This window comes from Nymphaea colorata, chromosome 8 (assembly GCF_008831285.2).
Source record: "Nymphaea colorata isolate Beijing-Zhang1983 chromosome 8, ASM883128v2, whole genome shotgun sequence".
Lineage (NCBI taxonomy): Eukaryota > Viridiplantae > Streptophyta > Magnoliopsida > Nymphaeales > Nymphaeaceae > Nymphaea > Nymphaea colorata.
The window spans coordinates 24,718,692-24,726,960 of NC_045145.1; the positions used below are offsets into that span (position 1 = coordinate 24,718,692).

General features: G+C 38.4%; 2 long non-coding RNA genes across 2 annotated transcripts; one reads left to right on the top strand and one right to left on the bottom strand.

Annotated features, from left to right (window-relative positions):
- Window positions 1–1,064: 1,064 nt before the first annotated feature.
- Window positions 1,065–4,950, bottom strand: LOC126410283 (uncharacterized). Its single transcript, XR_007574022.1, has 2 exons — window positions 4,849–4,950; window positions 1,065–1,238 (listed from the first exon to the last, which is right to left on the bottom strand). It is a non-coding gene; the product is annotated as an uncharacterized LOC126410283 (long non-coding RNA).
- A 65-nt stretch (window positions 4,951–5,015) lies between these two features.
- Window positions 5,016–6,613, top strand: LOC116258540 (uncharacterized). Its single transcript, XR_004173738.2, has 2 exons — window positions 5,016–5,156; window positions 5,390–6,613. It is a non-coding gene; the product is annotated as an uncharacterized LOC116258540 (long non-coding RNA).
- The last annotated feature ends 1,656 nt before the right edge of the window (window positions 6,614–8,269 follow it).

Consider the following 8,269-nt stretch of genomic DNA (forward strand, 5'->3'; position numbering starts at 1 on the left):
TTCGAAGAGAAAGAATTGTCCTGTCCTCATGATAAGACAGCCTGCCGAATATGTAAACACACAAACACATTACTGCATATATAGGTGGAATTGAATCATCTTGTATATGGAGAAATCAAATATGTCAGATGAAGTAAAAAATCGTTGCCACATAAGTACTACCAATGATTTATGGTGCAAAAAGATTCATGGAGTTTTAGTAATGATTGATTTTTAACGCTTAGCTATCTAACGACATTCAACATTTGGTGAATTTAACCTGTTCTATTTTTCATTGTCTTTTTCATAACGTTATCTTATAACAAATTAAAGTAGAGAGATAGTGAAAAGGATGAACACTTCACCAACTTTTTTATATGGCATTCCCATTCTTTTTTTATCACACTTTTCAAAGCTTTCCAAGCTTCTTTTAGGTTGGGTTTGATGGCCTCGTATAGCTGAGACTTGACATTGCATAAAAGGGTGTTTTTTAGGAGATTCTCATTTTATTATACATGTTCAAAGTCATGGATTTAAGATCGGAAGTCTGATCTAAATCCATGCATCTAAAATCTTAAGAATCTCATATCACCAGGGATTTATCATCAGGTTAAACAAACACAACCTTACTAAAAGCTTTAGTCTCTATGGTTTTTCCAATGAGAAATGGTTTATAAAAAGAGAGGGGGGTCCTACGTCAAATTAAATTTTTTTTTTCAAATTGAGTTCCTCCTTGAGCCCTTGGGCCGGCCAGTTGGGCCAGAGTATTTCCAGCATATTAGGCTTAAAACTTGGCTTGGCCCCAGTCCAGTCCCGGTGAAATAGTTTGTTTGTTTCATGAACTTGCCTTAAAGATTGTACTTGACTTATAAAGTGATTTGAGTTTGGCAATAATTCTAGGTAAGCAGTATAAAATTTTATTCTACCGTAGGAGAGACTAAGGTTCCACCTAGCATCTCATTCATTTTAGGGTATAGGGCTTGCTTTCAGTTTCTTGGAATACCTATCCTGCCATGATTTAAATTGTATTTCAGTACCCAGCACGATACACATATAAAGTTAGCGAATAGTCTAAAAAAAGTAAATAAAGCAATAATTGAAAGTACCGACATTCAACAATTATCATTATTTTTACTCAAGTTCTTCATGTAAATTTTCTAAATTGTACGAAAGCTCTTGATTCCAGAGTTCCCGTGTTTGAGCTCAAACCCTTGAGCCTGCAGCTTCGTTTCACTATAAATAGTCACTAAGGCAGGCACCTGGGCCACCGTGCCCCTCTCCATCACCAAATTTAATGGCTTCCCTTTCCCGTTCGTTCATCCTCTTCCTCGTTCTGGCACTGGTTGCAACTGCTCTCGTTGAGCAGGGATCAGCAATCGATAGCCACCACAGTCCTGATGAGACTGGTTGTGTTGTTCTCCCCAAGGGATGCAATCCACAGGCTGCACATGCTGGTCACTCGACCAACAGGAAGATGAAGGAACCCCTCCTGTCAAGCTCTCCGACTCCCTGATGATCAGTCCTCCTTCAGTTTCACCACCGCTGCTCAATGACTTCAGATCATACCAAGTGAACCCATGTCTTCCCACTCTTAAGAATTTATACTACAGATATTTCATATATATATATTATATATATATATTATATATATATATATATAATATATATTATATATATTATATATATATCCGGCTTGCAGCGATGGCCATTATGTTGGGTTTGTTCCTGTTGTAAACGTGTTGGTCAACGACTCCAATATTACAAGCACAGAGTTTCTCTCTCTCTCTCTCTCAGATGCAGGATTCTAATCAGCAGTTTCGACCCCATTCCCCAAAGTGAGCCTTGAATATCAGCAGAAAATAGAGAACAAAGCTGGATCTCAGGATCGCTTGAGCTAATTTTCTTACGTTGGTTGATTCCCAGAAATCTGGAGAAACAAAGCTTCCTTTCTTTCAAGAATGATCAACTGTTAGGTTAAATGATTTTACGCCCTTGAGAATAATATACGGCCGATATGGGTGGGGCATTGATTGACAGGCCATTCCATCTTCTTTAGTTATCTAAGCTGCAACTCCAACCCTGTCCTTGTCCGTTGGTGTCATGGCTTTGCCCCTTTGTGAATGATGCCTCACGTGTCAAGTCTTTTTCTAAAATAAAGTTGAATATGACATGCAAAATATGAAATCCATATGAAAGGGGCAGTTTGTTTTCATTTTACATTATTTTCCCAATTACTGGAGTTTTCCTCTTGGTCCTTGCGAGGGCTTTACTTTTTGACTTGGCGACTAAGTTCAAATATCTGACTGGAACTTCTTCGTTTTTTCGATGTTTTGGTGGAAAAAATAAAACAAAATCACTTTGAGGAAAACTGTGAAGAAACTAACAGCAATGCATGGAACAAAGAGAAAAAAATTTATTTTAAGTGTTAACGAGCTGCTCCGGTGAGATAGGGGCAAAGTAAAATATAATGTTCCATATCAAAGTTTCCAAGCTGTTTTAAGCACTGTCCCATGCAAAAAAAAAAAAAAAAAAAAATTGTGCACTCGAGATATAATGTTCGGAATACCCCTGATCAGTCAAAATGGGAAACCTTTCTAAGGAGAAAAAATAGGTAGTAAAAAAGTTGAATGTCCAACAAAAACTTCCTTTTTTTTTGAAAAATCTCCAAAAGGCCCAACTTCCCCTTCTTTTGCTTTTGGGTGCATATCTGACACTCTCTTCAGTAACAGAATCTTTCATCTACCCAAAGTTACATATACAGAGTTTAGGTTCTGTGTGGAGCTATATAGTGTTGGGCCAGAAACACATCTGCAAGAGTTTGTATTTTTTCCTTTCCTTTTACTGCCCGCCTCATGTTGGGGTATTTTACCTCTGAAGACTTTGTCAAGTTTTAAAAATTTCAAGATGTACTCATAATCGAAATCGGTACAAGAAAGCATGGGCATCTATAGTGTGATTAATATTGATGGAGAAGATCCAAAACAGTGGCGTATGAATATTATGATGCCGATGTTTATTGTCCTCATGATTTTGATCATGATGGTGGTATATTGTGACTTGTGAGTGCAGTGACGGTTGTTTAATATATGCAGTGACCAAGCAATGCAATAGTTTTTTTTTGTTTTTTCTTCTTTTACACTGAGGGGCACTTGATCGAGCTTAAGTCTGGCGTGGGCACCATGCGTAATTTTGAGTGCACTTAATAAAGTTTTGATTTGCGGTTATCGGCACACCATCCCCCATGTATCTCCTCTGCTCAGGCCAAAAGATTGTTTAAAGACTGCAAAGTAGATATTCTTCCTGTTAAGACGTTGAATTGACCAAACGAGTGGATTTAAGTTTGCTTGGGCATCGGGTCGGCCTGGCCTGACTTGGAAAACCGAGTCCGAGCCTAAGCCCTGCCCAATTAAATTTAAAAATATATAATTTTGATATGAAATAATAAATTTATATCTAGTGCCTCTTAGTAAGAATTTTTCACTATCAAAGTATTTCGATCAAAAACAAAGTTTCATTTTTTTTTTTTTGCGAAAGGGGGTTTGCCTCCTTCGAAGAGAAAGAATTGTCCTGTCTTCATGATAAGACAGCCTGCCGAATATGTAAACACACAAACACATTACTGCATATATAGGCGGAATTGAATCATCTTGTATATGGAGAAATCAAATATGTCAGATAAAGTAAAAAATCGTTGCCACATAAGTACTACCAATGATTTATGGTGCCAAAAGATTCAAGGAGGTTCTAGTAATGATTGATTTTTAATGCTTAGCTATCTAACGACATTCAACATTTGGTGAATTTAACCTGTTCTATTTTTCATTGTCTTTTTCATAACGTTATCTTATAACAAATTAAAGTAGAGAGATAGTGAAAAGGATGAACACTACACCAACTTTTATATGGCATTCCCATGGGTTATTATCTCTACTAGGAGATGGAAAAGGACTAAAATACCTTTCAAAAAAGGGATGGTTTCTTTTTTTATCACACTTTTCAAAGCTTACCAAGCTTCTTTTAGGTTGGGTTTGACGGCCTCGAATAGCTAAGACTTGACATTGCATAAAAGGGTGTTTTTCAGGAGATTCTCATTTTATACATGTCAAAGTCATGGATTTAAGATCGGAAGTCTGATCTTAAATCCATGCATCTAAAATCTTAAGAATCTCATATCACCAGGGATTTATCATCAGGTTAAACCAACACAACCTTAATAAAAGCTTTAGTCTCTATGGTTTTTCCAATGAGAAATGGTTTATAAAAAGAGAGGGGGGCCTACGTCAAATTACAGTTTTTTTTTTTAAATTGAGTTCCTCCTTGTTGGGCCGGGTCAAGTTCCCTCTAGCCCTTGGTCCTGGCCAGTTCGGCCAGAGTATTTCCAGCGTATTACGCTTAAAACTTGGCTTGGCCCCAGTCCAGTCCCGGTGAAATAGTTTGTTTGTTTCATGAACTTGCCTTAAAGATTGTACTTGACTTATAAAGTGATTTGAGTTTGGGAATAATTCTAGGTAAGCAGGGATAAAATTTTATTCTACCGTAGGAGAGACTAAGCTTCCACCTAGCACCTCATTCATTTTAGGGTATAGGGCTTGCTTTCAGTTTCTTGGAATACCTATCCTACCATGATTTAACATGTATTTCAGTACCCAGCACGACACAAATATAAAGTTAGCGAATAGTCTAAAAACAAGTAAATAAAGAAATAATTGAAAGTACTGACATTCAACAATTATCATTATTTTTACTCAAGTTCTTCATGTAAATTTTCTAAATCGTACGAAAACTCTTGATTCCAGAGTTCCCGTGTTTGAGCTCAAACCCTTGAGCCTGCAGCTTCATTTCACTATAAATAGTCACTAAGGCAGGCACCTGGGCGACCGTGCCTCTTCATCACCAAATTTAATGGCTTCCCTTTCCCATTCGTTCATCCTCTTCCTCGTTCTGGCACTGGTTGCAACTGCTCTCGTTGAGCAGGGATCAGCAATCGATAGCCACCACAGTCCTGATGAGACAGATTGTGTTGTTCTCCCCAAGGGATGTGATCCACAGGCTGCACATGCTGGTCACTCGACCAACAGGAAGATGAAGGAACCCCTCCTGTCAAGCTCTCCGACTCCCTGATGATCAGTCCTCCTTCAGTTTCACCACCGCTGCTCCATGACTTCAGATCATACCAAGTAAACCCATGTCTTCCTACTCTTAAGAATTTGTACTGCAGATATTTCACAAACCCAACATAATGGCCATGGCTGCAAGCTAGCACCTCGTTCTGGCACTGGTTGCAACTGCAGATATATATATATCCGGCTTGCAGCCATGGCCATTATGTTGGGTTTGTTCTTGTTGTAAAAGTGTTGGTCAACGACCTCCAATATTACAATCACGGAGTTTCTCTCTCTCTCTCTCTCAGATGCAGGATTCTAATCAGCAGTTTCGACCCCATTCCCCAAAGTGAGCCTTGAATATCAGCATTAAATAGAGAACAAAGCTGGAGCTCAGGATCGCTTGAGCTAATTTTCTTACGTTGGTTGATTCCCAGAAATCTGGAGAAACAAAGCTTCCTTTCTTTCAAGAATGATCAACTGTTAGGTTAAATGATTTTACGCCCTTGAGAAAAATATACGGCCGATATGGGTGGGGCATTGATTTACAGGCCATTCCATCTTCTTTAGTTATCTAGAATGCAGCTCCAACCCTGTCCTTGTCCGTTGGTGTCATGGCTTTGCCCCTTTGTGAATGATGCCTCACGTGTCAAGTCTTTTTCTAAAATAAAGTTGAATATGACTTGCAAAATATCGAAATCCATATGAAAGGGGCTTTTTGTTTTCATTTTACATTATTTTCCCAATTACTGGAGTTTTCCTCTTCGGTCCTTGCAAGGGGCTTTACTTTTTGACTTGGCGACTAAGTTCAAATATCTGACTGTAACTTCTTCGTTTTTCGATGTTTTGGTGATAAAAAATAAAACAAAATCACTTTGAGGAAAACTGTAAAGAAACTAACGGCAATGCATGGAACAAAGAGAAAGAAAATTTATTTTAAGTGTTAACGAGCTGCTCCGGTGAGATAGGGGCACAGTAAAATATAATGTTCCATATCAAAGTTACCAAGCTGGTTTTATGCACTGTCCCATGCAAAAAAAAAAAAAATTGTGCACTCGAGATATAATGTTCGGAATACCCCTGATCAGTAAAAAGTGGGAAACCTTTCTAAGGAGAAAAATAGGTAGTAAAAAAGTTGAATGTCCAACAAAAACTTCCTTTTTTTTTGAAAAATCTCCAAAAGGCCCAACTTTTCCTTCTTTTGCTTTTGGGTGCATATCTGACACTCTCTGCAGTAACAGAATCTTTCATCTACTCAAAGTTACATATACAGAGTTTAGGTTCTGTGTGGAGCTATATAGTGATGGGCCAGAAACACATCTGCAAGAGTTTGTATTTTTCCTTTCTTTTTACTGCCCGCCTCATGTTGGGGTATTTTACCTCTGAAGACTTTGTCAAGTTTTAAAAATTTCAAGATGTACTCATAATCGAAATCGGTACAAGAAAGCATGGGCATCTATAGTGTGATTAATATTGATGGAGAAGATCCAAAACAGTGGCGTATGAATATTATGATGCCGATGTTTATTGTCCTCATGATTTTGATCATGATGGTGGTATATTGTGACTTGTGAGTGCAGTGACGGTTGTTTAATATATGCAGTGACCAAGCAATGCAATAGTTTTTTTTTGTTTTTTCTTCTTTTACACTGAGGGGCACTTGATCGAGTTTAAGTCTGGCGTGGGCACCATGCGTAATTTTGAGTGCACTTAATAAAGTTTTTGACTTGCGGGTATCGGCACACCATCCCCCATGTATCTCCTCTGCCCAGGCCAAAAGATTGTTTAAAGACTGCAAAGTAGATATTCTTCCTGTTAAGACGTTGAATTGACCAAAGTGGATTTAAGTGAGCTTGGGCATCGCGGCCTGGCCTGACTTGGAAAACCGAATCCGAGCCTAAGCCCTGCCCAATTAAATTTAAAAATATATAATTTTAATATGAAATAATAATTAATATAATTAATTATAATAAAATATTGTGTATATATATATATAAATTAATAAAATTTTTTAAAAATAACTTGTTGGGCTCGAATCGGGCTTATCCGGCCCACCCGGGCCAGCCCCATAACGACTCGGGCTGGCCCGGGTCCATTTTTCTCGTGCTCGGGCCCGAGTCAGGCCGGGTGCCGGGTATCCGGCAACAGCCCGACCTGGTGCCCTGCCTCAGCATGTATAAACCGGCCCAATATGCCCCACTGCTTGTCCTTCCGACGCAAATGTTGCTGAGAGAAAATTTTGTCGTTCGTTTGCAGTGGCAGCCAATACCATTATGATGTTCCAGTGGATCTCCCAAAAAACTTTGATGATTTGGGGGATTTGATATTCTACCAACTTTTGGTATCCAAGGAAAAACTTCAACCATGTGGATAGCTGCCCCACTACAAAAAATTGGTATTTTACCAATGGCCAGGAAACATTGGTAAAGGAGGAAAGAACATCAGTAAAAATTTTACCGTCGTTTAGTCGGGACATCAGTTAAGAGAATATTGGTGAAAATGTCACCGACTTTTCAAAGCTGTCAAAAAGTAGGACTTATGCAAGATTTCCAGAAAAAAATGGTGGAATTTGTAGTTTCTAACCCTAAAACAAATTTAATTATTATATATCTTAGTCATTTCATCTATGAATGGAATGGCGTACTGGACAGGGCAGGGGCTGGTAGCGGGTTCAAGTTCTCATGGCATCAACTCCTTGTGTTGTAAAAGGAAGCACACCAATATGCAAATTGAATCATATCACAAAAACAAACCTACCACTCTAGGAGGAAGGAGGAAAAGGGTGAAAGGCTTCAACTTTCAACCCAGCAGTAAAATGAAATACTCATCTAGCTCACAACAGATGTACTTCGGCCACTTCTCCTATGGAAAAGTAGCTTGTCACCTTGAGCAATACTCGTATGCAGCATTTTTTTGCCAGAGGATGGGATGGACAACTGAAATAGCAACTATGGAACAATGGCAGGTAATCTAGGGGCTGAGAAGCACATGGATGTAATCTCATTGTCACCAAACAAGGTAATGAACATGAAAATGACGTTTATAGGAAACATTGGTAAATGACTTTATAGGATTTATAATTTCTGAACAACTCTTCCTATCTCTCACTGCAAAAGAAGAAATGTCTATATCAAATCTGAATCCAAATTTGAATATAATTCAAATCCTAGGCAAATCTGATTGTCAAA